A 17,055-nucleotide genomic window follows, 5' to 3' on the forward strand; every position below is an offset into this window, starting at 1 on the left:
TCCTCTGTCGAGCATGGCGCGGTTGTCGTCTGTGGCAGCGAGGAGGACAGTCTTGGGGCTGTGGTTGCTTCTGAACCTGGATTGGGAGTGGTCCAGGGTGTGGTTGGCTTCAATGTGGTCAATAAGTTGCAAGTTAATGGACTTCTCTATGACTTTGGCCGAGAAGGGGAGTAGAGAGATGGGGCGGTAGTTATTCGGGTCCGTGGGGTCTGCCGAGGGTTTCTTCAGCAGGGGTTTCAGTTCTGCGTGCTTCCAGACATCTGGGAAGATGCCGTTTTTGATGAAGCAGTTGATGCTGCAGCGGGGTTCAGGGGCGATGGTGTTGCTTGCTTTGTTGAATATGTGATGGTGACATGGGTCCAATGGGGCGCCAGAGTTGATGGATTTCATGATTATGAGGGTGTCCTCTGTGGTGAGGGGGCTCCAAATAGTCTGTTTGGGGTGTGGGGGGTGAATTTGGGTGGGATGTCGATGGTTGTAGAGGGGTGGGTGGTGGAGGTTGAGTTATGAGGTGTGAAACTGTCATAGATGTTGAGTATCTTGCAGTGGAAGTGTGCAGCGAGGGATCACAGAGGTCCTGGGAGGGTGGGATGTCATTGGTGTCGCTGTTGGGTTTAGAGAATTCCTTGATGACTGAGAACAACACCTTGCTGTTGTGTGCGTTAGAGTTGATTCTGTCTTGGATGGCTTTTTTTTTGGCATTTTTATGAGGTGGTGGTGGGTGGTGATTGCTTCCTTAAAGGCAGCTTTTTCCAGAAGGGTCTTGCTGGATATCCAGGTTCTTTCCAATCGTCTGCAGTGGCGAGTCCTGAAGGGCCTGGGTGAACCAGCTGACCTTGTTGATGGTTTGGTGGCTGGACAGTTTCTTGTGGGGGGTGAGGGTGTTGGAGCAGTCTGTGATCCAGCAGTGGAGGTTGTGGGTGGAGGAGTTGGCATCTGTGGAGGTAGGTGGGGAGGATTTGTTTAGGGTGCGGTGCATTTGGTCTTGGATGATGTTGTTCTAGTTTCTGTGGGGCGGGTGGAACTGTTGGAGGTGGGTGGTGGGTTTGTTGAAGGAGAAGTGTATGCAGTGGTGGTCAGTCCAGAAGAGTTCGGTGATGTGATTGACTGCGGAGAAGATCGGGTCGAGCTTGTGGCCGGCTGCGTGGGTTGGGTAATTTACTAGTTGCTTCAGTCCGATGGTTCCAAGGTTTTCCAGGTTTTGTGGTTTTGTGATTGTTGGGGTTGTCAAGATTCAAGTTCAGGTCACCGAGGAGGATGTAGTCCGTTGAGGTGAGGGCATGTTGTGCAAAGGCTGGACGAGGTCCGGGAGGTCTGTAGACGAGGGTGCCATGGAGGGTGGTGTTGGGGTTGACCTGGATCTTGAAGTGTAGGTGTTCCAGGCCTGGTAAGTGGTTGTCGGAGCTGGTTGTGACTTGGATGGTGTGTTTGTGGATGATGGCAATGCCTCCTCCAGGTTGGTTGCTGTGGTCTTTGTGGCAGATCTTGTAGCCGTCAGGTATTGCAGTTGCAATGTCCGGCGCTGATGCGGGGTTCAACCAGGTCTCAATGAGGAAGGTGACGTCTTGGGAGGTGGAGTCTAGCAGGTTTCAGATTTCCAGGGTGTGCTTGTGAATGGAGCGGGTGTTGAGGAGAATGTAGTTGAGGTAGTTGCAGTTGTTTTTGGGTGGGTTAGTTGGTTGGGTTGTGGTCCAGAGGGAGGGGAAGGAGAAGTTGCGGCAGGTGAAGGGTCGAAGGTGTTGGTCGGGGATGCGTGGTGTCAGGCGGATGATCTACTGGTGTTGAGCACGTGGAGGGTGCTGGCGTCATAATGGCAGTGGTTTCTGGAGCCAAGTTTCGTGGCGTTGGGTTGGAAACAACATGCCACTGCAAAGTTGATTGCACACTCCAGAAGGTAATGTGGATGTATGTTCCAAATGTGGATCATTTGGAACATACTAAATGGGAGAAATATTAGGGCCTAGATTATAATTGATAAACAAATATTAGCGCTGTTGAGAGCTTACATAGCTCAAGTGAAATCAAAAGCACTCCGATCTTTATGCTCATATTACAAGTTGAAAGTAAAACGCATGCACTCAAGCAAAAGCCTCATGTGCGCTAAGATCTTGAAGTCAGATAGCTTAGCCACATAACATAAAAATACTCACATATATGTATATACACTTTTGAGCCCTTCCCAGTTGAATACCATGTCATATACCATATTCCTTTCCAACACTTTTTAGGAACATATTTTAATAATATACATATTTTACATGTAAACGTGTAATACTTTATTTTACATTTTTTTTACATGTGTTTTGTTTTACTTTTCTTTTAGCCCTAGCACTTTACATCAAGTCACACAAACTTTTTATATCTGTTATGTGTTGTTGCTGCTTGAGGAATCAATACTGTTTATATTGTGAAACGCATTCTGCATTGTTTTTAAGCAATTGTGATATATATTTTTTTTTATTAAATAACCCCCAAGTGATTTTGCTAGGGTTCTAATACATGTCATACAAGTCCTCAATGGTATTTTTATGCTAACATATCACTGTTGGACACATTATGGCTAAATGGTAGTTACCATTTTTATTCCTGGCCGCAAAAAAAAAAAATAGAGGGGAGCTCTAGAAGTGCACAGACTGCATGATATTCACTTTGAGATAAGTGCATCTGACTTTTGAGTATCCTTCATCTGGGGAACTATCTAGGAGGGGTATTTGAATACCAGTGATATTGTACCATTGGAGCGCCACCTTCTTCTTCTTTTGTTGTCACACTGTTATGTGTTGTTATTGAGAGCAACACATAATTCACTTGTAATATGAGGGTTGTTATCCATTGAAAAAGCTGCACTAAACATTCTCTGGCATTGGTGTATTTAGGTTTTGTGCTGCCCTAGGCACTCAAAATTCTGCTGCCAGAATTTTGGACAGGGTGTAACATGACAATTTTCATAGCATTTCCAACACACACATATACATATAAAGAGAAATTTATAGATTATACTCAAAACTCAATTTTTGTATGTGTGTATGACATGACTCTCATAATGGTTACCAAGCAGAAGGTAGTCTCTTATCAAGATTAGTGCTAAATTGTCCTTTAACAATCCAATCATGTAAATGTTGACACTAAAAATAGTGAATCACATATGCAGCTGTTCCTGGATTGATGTTGAATGTCAACATTTACATGCTATATGGATACTTCTCATTTCTCCATGGGTTATGATCTTGATCCTAAACCAGAAATGCAAACAGAGGCACAACCACAAGCAAAAAGTTCAGTCACAGCACCAGCATTCAGTGAAAGAGACACTAATTCTTGTGCCTCATAATTGAAAAATGTCTTAAATAAGCAATCTGGAGAATTTCCGAAAAAAATATACAAAAACAAATTAGTAAAAAAATCCTGAAAAATTGTTTATATACATACAGTCATTGACTCTTTTTTTTTTCAAAGTAAAAATTCTAAATTTTGTCAGTGAACACAATAGGGTTGCTACCTCAGCCTTGTTTTCCAGGACACTTATAAGTTACACATGCTGCAGGGTGTGCAGGGAGGAATATGTGTAGTGCATATGAATAGGGTTGTCCAGAAACACAATACATGTTTCTTCCTGCACACCCTGCAGCATGTGTAACTTATAAGTGTCCTGGAAAACATGGCTGAGGTGGCAACCCTAACACAAATGCTAAAAGGAAGGGAGCATTCTTTACTCACGGCTCAGTGGGTTCTCCTGTAGCCAGTTTTATTGCACAAGCAAAGGCTCCCTTAGGAAGCCAGTGCTACGTATCCACTGCCACTGGAATAACACTGCTGAAATTTGGCAGCAAATTGAACCCTCCAAAATACACTGGGAAGGAAACAGAGGGGCAACGTGCGCAAGCAGTATGTTCCCCGCTGTCATTTTTTTTGGTTCTTGACCTGCACCGTAGCATCTTGTCTTGACAAGCACATAACTTAATTGCTGCCTGCCCGCTGCCCTGTTAGCAGTGCGCAACGGATACAAATAAGAGGGGAATCAAAATGTAAATGCCTGGGAAAATCTGAATAACTTATATGGAAAAGGGCTGCCCACCCCAAATCTGCCGCCCTCCCCAAATCTGTCGCCGTAGGCAACTGCCTTGTTCTCTGGTAATTATGTTTTTTTATGGATTTGTAATATAGGCCTAAGAGTGTAATGTACCTTTAAGGCTCATTTTTCCACAATTTGTACATTGTGCTAGCTCACCCATTTAAACCGTTGCTTTAAACAGTAATAATAAGGTGTTTGCATACCAAACCGTATTGTTCTTCCCAGCACAAAGGAACATAACGCCTCTGCATTTCTCTTCAGCTACATGCCGCGCTTGTTTACATTTATCATTATGCAGAGTAATTGTAGGAGCACAATGTTATATTGAGATGTATCAAATGTTGTGCCTAGAAATATATACTTTTTTTAACTTCAGAATAAAGTTCTTTTCAAAAGTGTTTTTCACCAAATAGAAGAAATTATGTTTGTTAGCTAGTATTTCTCTTAAACATTTGCTTTGCAAATTTCACTATTCTTCATTTTGCTTCAATTTAGAAGCATACTACCCACTTCTCCAGTTACTAAAAATACAACTTTTGGGCAATAAAAACCTGTGGCAAAGTTATTTTTCTCTTTATAAAAAATAGTTATTTTAAAGGGATATTAAACATTTAAAGTTTCTATCATATTAATGAAACAGCATTACTTAAAAAGGGACACTAAAGGCTAAATTAAACATTAATTATTCAAATGGTGCATGCAATTTTAAGAGACTTTCAAATTTATTTCCATTATCAAATGTTACAAATTTAGCATATTTTTATATTCACACCTTCTGAGGCACCAGCTCCCACTGTGCAGTTCACAGTTTATATGTATAATAGTCTTTGATTGGCTGATAACTATCACATGATACAAGGAGCTGCCAATTGAGGATAAAAATTCAATTTGTCAGAAAAAATCTACTGCTTATTTGAGATTCAGAGTGAGTGATATTGGCTTGTCTTTTTATGCACTTGTTAATTATGCAATTCTACTGTAATTAATGGTTTAATGCAAAAAGAAAATACTTTAATGTATTATCTACAAGCAACAGCATAATAATACATGCTCTGGCTGTGGGCCCCATTTATAAAGTTGGGGTTGCAGTTTCAAGGCCTTAGCCTTTTAAGCTAATCTTAAAGGGACAGTCTACCATAGAATTGTTATTGTTTTAAAAGATAGATAATCTCTTTATTACCCATTCCCCAGTTTTGCACAACCAACACATTTATATTATTATACTTTTTACCTCTGTGATTACCTTGTATCTAGGAACCTTCTTCCAGCCCCCTGATCACATGACTGTGACTGTTTATTATCTATTGTCTTAAATTTAGCATTGTTTTGTGGTAAATCTTAAATAACCCCCTGTGCCTGAACACAGTGTTATCTATATGGCCCACATGTACTTTCTGTCTCTGTGTTGAAAAGAGATTTAAAAATCATGTGATAAGAGGCAGCCCTCAAAGGCTTAGAAATTAGCATATGAGGCTATCTTTAGTTTAAACTAAGAATACCAAGAGAAAAAAGCAAATTTGATGATAAAAGTAAATTGGAAAGTTGATTAAAATTAAAAGTCCTATCTAACTAATGAAAGTTTAATTTATACTAGACTGTCCCTGTAAGATCACATATAATAGAATTCACAAATTGTATCAGGTGATGCAAAAAATGCTAATTCCCAATGGATCTATTTTACAAATAATTCCAATACTATAAGTAAATGGCCAATCTCAGGGGTCACTGCCAAAGAAATGTGTGTAACAATTCATTCAAAATACATATAAAAGGTGATTACATTTAAAAATATATTTAAAATGTGACTACCCTATATCTGGTAAATCTACAAATATTACAGTGCAAATTATAATTCTAAATAAATATGCTTATTAGATACAAGTCTATTGACCTTTAAAAATTAAATAATAAATAAATGACACCAGTGTCAGAAATAATACATAAATATTCCCCTAAAATGATGATGTTTAAACTCATTTGTTAAACCTACAGACTTAATATTTAAGATAAAAAATAATAATATGCCTCAATGTAAAAGCCCATATATAAAATGCCTAAGTGGATATGGTGGTATAAACAGAGTAATATCTTATATAATAAATAAACGTAACTAAATTGACAAGTAATATTAATATGTATCCATATAGTATCCTAAAAGTCAACACAATACTGAAAAACAGGTGATTCCAGTGGAACTCAAGTGTAGCAACTTATATAGATACTTACTACGTTACTATGGCTCAAAAAGTTCAAATGAGCTGGATTACAGCTTGAATCATAGAAAATGGGCGTACAACTTAGTTACAATACATCCGTGTACGAGTGCATTGTGTAGTGCTCATATGTGCAATCTTCAGCAATAATGCCCAAAATAGTACCTGTATTTCCTGGTTAATAGTAGTTCCGTGTCTTGAGAGTACTCACAGTCCTCAATATGATTTACCAACACTGGCCTCAGGTGAGCTGTTATCCGTTTCTCCTTTACTTGATGCGCCCTGAAATGGCTGTCTTTTAGATCTCCGGAATGAGTACTCGCTTGTCAGCCTTAAGTCGGTCTCCGGGTAGCCTCTGATCCTTCCTTTGAGTGCTCTTACGTTCAGCCTCCATCGGTCTCCGGCTAGCCTCCGATCCTTCCTTTGAGTGCTCTTATGTTCAGCCTCCGTTATTTGGATAGAGTGCTTGTACTTAGCCTCCGGTCGCGCAGAGTAAGGGTCATCTTTGCTATCCTTGTGATCCAGTATGTCAGGTGATCAGGTTTCTACATGTTTCAGCTTGGAAGCCTTTTTCAAGATACCTGATAGACTCGATTCTTTGCTTTTTATAGCCCTTAGATGTATGCCCATCAATCTTTAACTACATCAGTACTTAATTAAATCCTCCTCTTTGTTTCATTTATGGATATAGCTGTTTTCAATATCGTCTTCAATACTTTTTCTCTTAGTGTCTCAAGTATTTAACCTTATTGCAAGATTGATTCGTAAAGTTATCATTCAGATTAGTTGCTATAACACTACTTACAAACTATATAAAATGTGCAAGAAAATTAGATATGTACTCATTATTTTATATAAAACTCTAATAAACATATTAATACTAAAAGTATGAAATCGCATTTTTTATATAAGAATGGTCTGTTTAATTTTGAATAAATACTATGGCCTAGATTTAGAGTTCGGCGGTAGCCGTCAAAACCAGCGTTAGAGGCTCCTAACGCTGGTTTTGGGCGCCCGCTGGTATTTGGAGTCAGTGATTAAAGGGTCTAACGCTCACTTTTCAGCCGCGACTTTTCCATACCGCAGATCCCCCTACGCCATTTGCGTAGCCTATCTTTTCAATGGGATCTTTCTAACGCCGGTATTTAGAGTCGTTTCTGCAGTGAGCGTTAGAGCTCTAACGACAAGATTCCAGCCGCCTGAAAATAGCAGGAGTTAAGAGCTTTCTGGCTAACGCCGGTTTATAAAGCTCTTAACTACTGTACCCTAAAGTACACTAACACCCATAAACTACCTATGTACCCCTAAACCGAGGTCCCCCCACACCGCCGCCACTCGATTAAAATTTTTAACCCCTAATCTGCCGACCGCCACCTACGTTATATTTATGTACCCCTAATCTGCTGCCCCTAACCCCGCCGACCCCTGTATTATATTTATTCACCCCTAACCTGCCCCCCACAACGTCGCCGCCAGCTACTTACAATAATTAACCCCTAATCTTCCGACCGCAAATCGCCGCCACCTACGTTATCCCTATGTACCCCTAATCTGCTGCCCCTAAAATCGCCGACCCCTATATTATATTTATTAACCCCTAACCTGCCCCCCACAACGTCGCCGACACCTACCTACACTTATTAACCCCTAATCTGCCGAGCGGACCTGAGCGCTACTATAATAAAGTTATTAACCCCTAATCCGCCTCACTAACCCTATCCCGATCGGAGCTCACCGCTATTCTAATAAATGGATTAACCCCTAAAGCTAAGTCTAACCCTAACACTAACACCCCCCTAAGTTAAATATAATTTTTATCTAACGAAATAAATTAACTCTTATTAAATAACTTATTCCTATTTAAAGCTAAATACTTACCTGTAAAATAAATCCTAATATAGCTACAATATAAATTATAATTATATTATAGCTATTTTAGGATTAATATTTATTTTACAGGCAACTTTGTAATTATTTTAACCAGGTACAATAGCTATTAAATAGTTAAGAACTATTTAATAGTTACCTAGTTAAAATAATAACAAATTTACCTGTAAAATAAATCCTAACCTAAGTTATAATTAAACCTAACACTACCCTATCAATAAAATAATTAAATAAACTACCTACAATTACCTACAATTAACCTAACACTACACTATCAATAAATAAATTAAACACAATTGCTACAAATAAATACAATTAAATAAACTAGCTAAAGTACAAAAAATAAAAAAGAACTAAGTTACAGAAAATAAAAAAATATTTACAAACATAAGAAAAATATTACAACAATTTTAAACTAATTACACCTACTCTAAGCCCCCTAATAAAATAACAAAGCCCCCCAAAATAAAAAATTCCCTACCCTATTCTAAATTAAAAAAGTTACAAGCTCTTTTACCTTACCAGCCCTGAACAGGGCCCTTTGCGGGGCATGCCCCAAGAATTTCAGCTCTTTTGCCTGTAAAAGAATAAATACAATACCCCCCCCCCCCCAACATTACAACCCACCACCCACATACCCCTAATCTAACCCAAACCCCCCTTAAATAAACCTAACACTAAGCCCCTGAAGATCTTCCTACCTTGTCTTCACCATCCAGGTATCACCGATCCGTCCTGGCTCCAAGATCTTCATCCAACCCAAGCGGGGGTTGGCGATCCATAATCCGGTGCTCCAAAGTCTTCCTCCTATCCGGCAAGAAGAGGACATCCGGACCGGCAAACATCTTCTCCAAGCGGCATCTTCGATCTTCTTCCATCCGGTGCGGAGCGGGTCCATCTTGAAGCAGGCGACGCGGATCCATCCTCTTCTTCCGATGTCTCCCGACTAATGACGGTTCCTTTAAGGGACGTCATCCAAGATGGCGTCCCTCGAATTCCGATTGGCTGATAGGATTCTATCAGCCAATCGGAATTAAGGTAGGAATTTTCTGATTGGCTGATGGAATCAGCCAATCAGAATCAAGTTCAATCCGATTGGCTGATCCAATCAGCCAATCAGATTGAGCTCGCATTCTATTGGCTGTTCCGATCAGCCAATAGAATGCGAGCTCAATCTGATTGGCTGATGGGATCGGCCCATCGGATTGAACTTGATTCTGATTGGCTGATTCCATCAGCCAATCAGAAAATTCCTACCTTAATTCCGATTGGCTGATAGAATCCTATCAGCCAATCGGAATTCGAGGGTCGGGAGACATCGGAAGAAGAGGATGGATCCGCGTCGCCTGCTTCAAGATGGACCCGCTCCGCACCGGATGGAAGAAGATCGAAGATGCCGCTTGGAGAAGATGTTTGCCGGTCCGGATGTCCTCTTCTTGCCGGATAGGAGGAAGACTTTGGAGCACCGGATTATGGATCGCCAACCCCCGCTTGGGTTGGATGAAGATCTTGGAGCCAGGACGGATCGGTGATACCTGGATGGTGAAGACAAGGTAGGAAGATCTTCAGGGGCTTAGTGTTAGGTTTATTTAAGGGGGGTTTGGGTTAGATTAGGGGTATGTGGGTGGTGGGTTGTAATGTTGGGGGGGGGTATTGTATTTATTCTTTTACAGGCAAAAGAGCTGAAATTCTTGGGGCATGCCCCGCAAAGGGCCCTGTTCAGGGCTGGTAAGGTAAAAGAGCTTGTAACTTTTTTAATTTAGAATAGGGTAGGGAATTTTTTATTTTGGGGGGCTTTGTTATTTTATTAGGGGGCTTAGAGTAGGTGTAATTAGTTTAAAATTGTTGTAATATTTTTCTTATGTTTGTAAATATTTTTTTATTTTCTGTAACTTAGTTCTTTTTTATTTTTTGTACTTTAGCTAGTTTATTTAATTGTATTTATTTGTAGCAATTGTGTTTAATTTATTTATTGATAGTGTAGTGTTAGGTTAATTGTAGGTAATTGTAGGTAGTTTATTTAATTATTTTATTGATAGGGTAGTGTTAGGTTTAATTATAACTTAGGTTAGGATTTATTTTACAGGTAAATTTGTTATTATTTTAACTAGGTAACTATTAAATAGTTCTTAACTATTTAATAGCTATTGTACCTGGTTAAAATAATTACAAAGTTGCCTGTAAAATAAATATTAATCCTAAAATAGCTATAATATAATTATAATTTATATTGTAGCTATATTAGGATTTATTTTACAGGTAAGTATTTAGCTTTAAATAGGAATAAGTTATTTAATAAGAGTTAATTTATTTCGTTAGATAAAAATTATATTTAACCTAGGGGGGTGTTAGTGTTAGGGTTAGACTTAGCTTTAGGGGTTAATCCATTTATTAGAATAGCGGTGAGCTCCGATCGGAAGTTTAGGGGTTAATAATTGAAGGTAGGTGTCGGCGATGTTAGGGAGGGCAGATTAGGGGTTAATACTATTTATGATAGGGTTAGTGAGGCGGATTAGGGGTTAATAACTTTATTATAGTAGCGCTCAGGTCCGCTCGGCAGATTAGGGGTTAATAAGTGTAGGTAGGTGTCGGCGACGTTGTGGGGGGCAGATTAGGGGTTAATAAATATAACATAGGGGTCGGCGATGTTAGGGCAGCAGATTAGGGGTACATAGGGATAACGTAGGTGGCGGCGTTTTACGGAGCGGCAGATTAGGGGTTAAAAGTGTAATGCAGGGGTCAGCGATATCGGGGGCGGCAGAATAGGGGTTAATAAGTGTAAGGTTAGGGGTGTTTAGACTCGGGGTACATGTTAGAGTGTTAGGTGCAGACGTAGGAAGTGTTTCCCCATAGGAAACAATGGGGCTGCGTTAGGAGCTGAACGCTGCTTTTTTGCAGGTGTTAGGTTTTTTTTCAGCTCAAACAGCCCCATTGTTTCCTATGGGAGAATCGTGCACGAGCACGTTTTTGAGGCTGGCCGCGTCCGTAAGCAACTCTGGTATCGAGAGTTGCATTTGCGGTAAAAATGCTCTACGCTCCTTTTTTGGAGCCTAACGCAGCATTTGTTTGAACTCTCGATACCAGAGTTAAATTTATGGTGCGGCCAGAAAAAAACCCGCGGAGCGTTAACAGCCCTTTTACCGCCGAACTCCAAATCTAGGCCTAAGAAAGTCTCTTATTTTGGGATTTTAAAAGGTCTATAATTTTTAAATTGTATAAAAATATTAATAGAAAATAGTAATAATTGTATATAAAAAAATGTATATATACTCATAAATATGCATATGGGTTATACCCTAAACAGTGGAGGTTATTAATAAGACTAATAAATGAACAGATATCAGATCGTGCTGCAGATTAGTTGGCAATATTTCTATATAAATTACTTGACTTCAATAAGCATTGAGATACTATGTAAAAATCTAAAATAAGTATCTTTAAATAACTATATGTAATTAATGTATACCTCATGTAAGTAGGTCTAATAAAGGTTATAAGGTAGGTCTAAAATAACCAGTATCGAATAACCACTGCATGCAATCACTAGATAGTAGGAAACCATATTTTAACTGATTATGGAATTTAAATCTAATTCACTGTTAAATGCCTCGAGGTGTAAGGTCCCTAATTTATAGATTAATTCAGCCTCTTGGTACAATGGTCTTTTTCCTCCCCAAAATGCACAAAGATATATCAAACCCCCAGGTAGACCTATTATTTCCAGCATAGACTCATTGACCTCTAATATCTCTCAGTATATAGATCACTTTCTCCAAAAATATGTTAAACAAATACCATTACATCTAAAAGATAAAACAGATTTTCTCAACACTATACAAGAAATCAAATGGCAAGATAGTTATCTTTTAGCCAGATGCGACATTAGTTCTCTCTACACATGCATCGAACATACTAAGGGCTTAGAAGCTACTAACGTATTTTTACAGAGGGACATATTCAAATTTGACGGCCGTTACTATCTGCAGAAAAAAGGTACGGCTATGGGCACAAGATACGCACCCAGCTATGCGAACCTATTCGTTGGGTACTTTGAAGAAAACTTCTTGGCCATTAGCTTATGGGGTGCGAATCTCGTACTCTACAAACGTTACATTGACGATGTGTTCATAGTCTGGAAAGGAGACTATGAACTGTTCAAAACTATTTATGGAAGATTTAAACAACAATAAAATAGGTCTTAAGTTTACGAGTATAGCAGAAGCAATATTAACTTTCTTTGATATAGAAATATTAAACAATACAATTACAACTTCTACGTTTATTAAAAAAGTGGATGCTAATAATTATATAGATTTCAGGAGCTGCCACCATGAGAAATGGAAAAGAAACATTCCCAAGGGTCAACTTTCAAGAATTAGAAGAAACTGCTATAAAATCACAGATTATGATAAACAATCAGAAATACTGCAGAATAGGTTTGGGGATAAAGGCTATAATCAAACCAATATAATAGATTTATTACTAAATTTCCTACTCAGCACAAACAGATTCAAAACATTATCAAGAAACATTGGCACCTGGTTAGAAGTGATCCAATTATTGGAAAAAAAACGTAATTATCAACCAAATATAATTTTTAGGAAAGCAAAAAATCTTAAGAATATTCTTGCACCTAGTGAATACAAGCCTAGAAAAATACTAACCTAAATCGAGATTGAAGGATACTTCCCATGTCATGATTGTAAATCGTGCAATTTCAGCAAAAAGTCAAAATCAGTAATATCCACAACTACAAACATGGTTTTCCAAATTAAAGCGGTCATCAGATGTACTGATCATAATGTCATATATTTATTACAATGCACATGTAAATTGCAATATTTAGGTCAAACGAGCAGAAAATTGAAAGATAGAATTAGGGAACATATAAGATGTATAGAACAAGAGAGAGAAGATACCAGATTGTACAAACACTTTTTGGAAAAACAGAGGTAATCCTAAAGATATGACATATTGGAGTATTAAGAAAATTAAAGAAGATAGGAGGAGACAGCATGGAGAAAAGAATATTGCACCAAGAGGCTAAATTAATCTATAAATTAGGGACCTTACACCCCGAGGGACTTAAAGGGAAAGTCTACACCAAAAATTGTCTTATTTAAAAAGATAGATAATCCCTTTATTACCCATTCCCCGTTTTTGCATAACCAACACAGTTATATTAATATACTTTTTACCTTTTGTGATTACCTTGTATCTAAGCCTCTGCAGACAGCCTCCTTATCTAAGTGCTTTTAACAGACATGCAGTGTAGTCAATCAGTGAAGACTCCAAAATAACTCCACGGGAGTGATCACAATGTTATCTATATGACACACATGAACTAACACTGTCTAACTGTGAAAAATGCTCTGAGCTAAGAGGCGGTTTTCAACGGTTTAGAAATCAGTTTGAGCCTAGCTAGGTTTAGCTTTTCAAAAATACCACCAAGGGAACAAAGCAAATTTGATGATAAAAGTAAATTGGAAAGTTGTTTAAAATTATATGCCCTATCTGAATCATGAGTTTAGTTTTGACTTTACTGTCCCTTTAACAGTGAATTAGATTTAAATTCCATAATCAGTTAAAATATGGTTTCCTACTATCTAGTGATTGCATGCAGTGGTTATTCGATACTGGTTATTTTAGACCTACCTTATAACCTTTATTAGACCTACTTACATGAGGTATACATTAATTACATATAGTTATTTAAAGATACTTATTTTAGATTTTTACATATTATCTCAATGCTTATTGAAGTCAAGTCATTTATATAGAAATATTGCCAACTAATCTGCAGCGCGATCTGATATCTGTTCATTTATTAGTCTTATTAATAACCTCCACTGTTTAGGGCAGTGCTTTCCAAACTGTGTGTCGGGACACACTAGTGTGTCAGCAGGAGTGTGTAGGTGTGTCCCTGCTTCAGCACAATTTTTTTTAAATGTATTTATTTTTTTGGTTTCTGACTTTCTGCCTGCCTGCTATGCATATCACATGGTTGACACGTGATTGATACCATGTGGGTCACAGATCATATTAACCTATTGGCGCAGCTCAGTGGGAACTGAAACTATTCCCATTGGCATCTTTGACGACACATTGGCTTCTGACTGCATGTGTAGTCTCCTTAATTGGCACGTGACTGCATGTGTAGTCATTGAGTGGGACAGCAGTGTGTTTGCAGAGCGGGCAGTAGTCAATCGGATTCACCGAGCTCTGAGGGCGGCAGCTTAAACGCTGAGCTGAAGTCAGAAGTCAGTGGGGTTTTTTTGCAGCTAGCTCCCAGTAGTGCATTGCTGCTTCTGCTCTTGATATATGGATAGGAAGTGGAAGCTTAGAAATGCTTAATGATGAAATGCGAGTGTCTTTATCTAATATTCCACCAAATATTCAGAAATTGTGTTCATCCCATCAACCTCATACATCCCATTAAAATAGTAAGTAGCTATTAGTGTTATTAAACTTTTTTTTTTTTTAATTCTTGCACATACATACTGTTACTTGTAAATTTCATTATTATATAATTTATGTATGTGTCCGTATCTCTTAAAACAAGCTAGTTTAACCTCCTTTTTGCTAATACAACTGAATTAATTACTGTGTCGCAAAATGATGTAGGTCTAAAAAGTGTGTCACCAACATAAAAAGTTTGGAAAGCTCTGGTTTAGGGTATAACCCATATACATATTTATGAGTATATATACATTTTTTTATATACAATTATTACTATTTTCTATTAATATATTTATACAATTTTAAAATTATAGACCTTTTAATATCCATAAATGAAATAAAGAGGAGGATTTAATTAAGTACTGATGTAGTTAAAGATTGATGGGCGTACATCTAAGGGCTATAAAAAGCAAAGAATCGAGTCTATCAGGTATCTTGAAAAAGGCTTCCAAGCCGAAACGCGCAGAAACCTGATCACCTGACATACTGGATCACAAGGATAGCAGAGATAAACCTTAGTCTGCAGGACCGAAGGCTAAGTACAAGCACTCTATCCAAATAACTGAGGCTGAACATAAGAGCACTCAAAGGAAGGATCAGAGGCTAGCCAACTTAAGGCTGACAAGCAAGTACTCAATCCGGAGATCTAAAAGACCGCCATTTCAGGGCGCATCAAGTAAAGGAGAAATGAATAACAGCTCACCTGCGGCCAGTATTGGCAAATCATATTGAGGATCGGAGATGGTTCCGGTAAACCGCAGTGCACTGTGAGTACTCTCAAGACACGGAACTACTATTAACCAGGAAATACAGGTACTATTTTGGGCATTATTGCTGAAGATTGCACATATGAGCACTACACAATGCACTCGTACACGGATGTATTGTAACTAAGTTGTACGCCCATTTTCTATGATTCAAGCTGTAATCCAGCTCATTTGAACTTTTTGAGCAATAGTAACGTAGTATCTATCTAAGTTGCTACACTTGAGTTCCACTGGAATCACTTGTTTTTTCTGTATTGTGTTGACTTTTAGGATACTATATGGATACATATTAATATTACTTGTCAATTTAGTTACGTGTATTTATTATATAAAGATATTACTCTGTTTATACCACCATATCCACTTAGGCATTTTTGATATGGGCTTTTACATTGAGGCATATTATTATTTTTTATCTTAAATATTAAGTCTGTAGGTTTAGCAAACGAGTTTAAACATCATAATTTTAGGGGAATATTTATGTATTATTTCTGACACCGGTGTCATTTTTTTATTATTTAATTTTTAAAGGTCAATAGACTTGTATCTAATAAACATATTTATTTTGAATTATAATTTGCACTGTAATATTTGTAGATTTACCAGATATAGGGTAGTCACCTTTTAAATATATTTTTAAATGTAATCACCTTTTATATGTATTTTGAATGAATTGTTACACACATTTCTTTGGCAGTGACCCCTGAGATTGGCCATTTACTTATAGTATTGTAATTGGTTGGAAAATAGATCCATTGGGAATTAGCATTTTTTGCGCCACCTGATACAATTTGTGAATTCTCTTTTTTAACTGTTTCCTTGGGCAGAAACGTTTTTTAGGTGTGCAATATTCCCAGCTGCCAAGGATAATATTATATCTTATATCTTTTAAGATCCCATCTACTTAATCTCTCCGCCACCTAAAGTGCACGTGAAGCTTAATCATCCCGATCCGATGAGGATTATTGACAGCCCCTGCCCCAGGAAATGGAGTGTTTAACTTCAGTTAAATTCAGCTCTAAAGAAGCAATGCACTATTAGGAACTTGTTGAACACAATGACAAGAGGCATTTTTGCATATTGCCCAATCAACAGTTAGTTACTAGCAGTGCTTTACTGCTCCTGATCAGGGGCAGACCTACAATCCCTGCAATGGGGCTCAAGGGCTGGGGGACCCAGTCAGGCTCAGCTATTATTAAGCATGGATGGAGCTGAAAATACAATTAATGAAAGTGTGCTTTTTTTATTGTATCTCTAAGAGTACCTTGCAGCACACTACACATGTATTTCTAAGATTGTAATCCTTTACCCTGCTCGCTTTAAGGAGAGGGAGTGGGAGGAGCTTGTGTTTTGTTCAGCAGCTTCAGTAAAGAATGAAGCTCAAAACTCACTTCCTGAACTCACTGCTGCTTAGACTTGCAGCCTTTGTATAAAAGAGCACTTATGTTTCAAAATAATAATAAAAGAAATGGAGAAATCTGGGCTCTGTCTGTCTGGTTCCGGTGGAGGAGGAGCTAAGTGCACACACCTGAGCTCTGCTCTCCAGCCCTTCAGCTCTTAGGCGGGGGAAATCCTGCGCCCTAACCCACATAGGAGGCTACACAGTGGGCAGAAAAACAGCATCTCTGGAACCAAGGACAGTGGAACTTCATCCCAC

This window comes from Bombina bombina, chromosome 1 (genome assembly GCF_027579735.1).
Source record: "Bombina bombina isolate aBomBom1 chromosome 1, aBomBom1.pri, whole genome shotgun sequence".
Taxonomy (NCBI): domain Eukaryota; kingdom Metazoa; phylum Chordata; class Amphibia; order Anura; family Bombinatoridae; genus Bombina; species Bombina bombina.